Source organism: Mandrillus leucophaeus, unplaced genomic scaffold, assembly GCF_000951045.1.
Source record: "Mandrillus leucophaeus isolate KB7577 unplaced genomic scaffold, Mleu.le_1.0 Scaffold126, whole genome shotgun sequence".
Lineage (NCBI taxonomy): Eukaryota > Metazoa > Chordata > Mammalia > Primates > Cercopithecidae > Mandrillus > Mandrillus leucophaeus.
This window is the reverse complement of record NW_012100987.1, coordinates 1,505,306-1,506,094: the sequence shown is the minus strand read 5'-3', so window position 1 is coordinate 1,506,094 and position 789 is coordinate 1,505,306.

Here is a 789-nt window from a genome sequence, read left to right as displayed (position 1 = left end):
CAGCCTTGACTTCCTGGGCTGAAGTGATCCTCTTGCCTCAGCCTCCCAAGTACCTGGTAATACAGGACATGTCACCATGTCCAGCTAATTAAAGAAGATTTTTGTACTCCTGAGCTCAAGCAATCCTCCTGCCTTGGCCTCCCAAAATGCTGGATTATAAGCATGGGCTACCACTCCTGGCCTGTAAGAATCTTTTGTTTAAAGTTTTTCCTGCTAAATGTAGGAGTTTTGTTTTCAGGGTTCACAAATGTGACATGAGAGGTTTGAGAGAAGTGCTGTAGGGTTCCAAGTAGAGCTTACAAATATCCCCAAAGATCAGATCCAGAGGAGACTCCTCTATTGTTCAGGATGCAAAATTTCTCTCATGAAGAAAATACCATCTTTGGAGGCCCACACAGAAAACTCAACAATATATCAAGAACCCACTGTTGGATGAGGCATCTGTGCGTATGCAAATATATAGCTTTCATGCCTTCACCTAAAATTGTCATATGATGGCCAACATAATAGTTAAAAATTAGGAAATATACAACAGCACAACACCAAAGTTAGGTGCTACTCCCCTGTCAATATCCTTGAGGTTCCAAAAGACCCTATGAACTAAACTGCGTCACAAACCATCGACTGAGACTTAGCTACACGATGAGTACATATAACTAGAGAAGAGGAAAAAAAAAAGTTTTTGATGGTTAAATAGGTACAAGAAACTATTTTGTACACGTATACATGAATGTAGATAAATAAAATAGTTAATAAACGTAAATATTTCATCCGCAACACAAAAGAAAA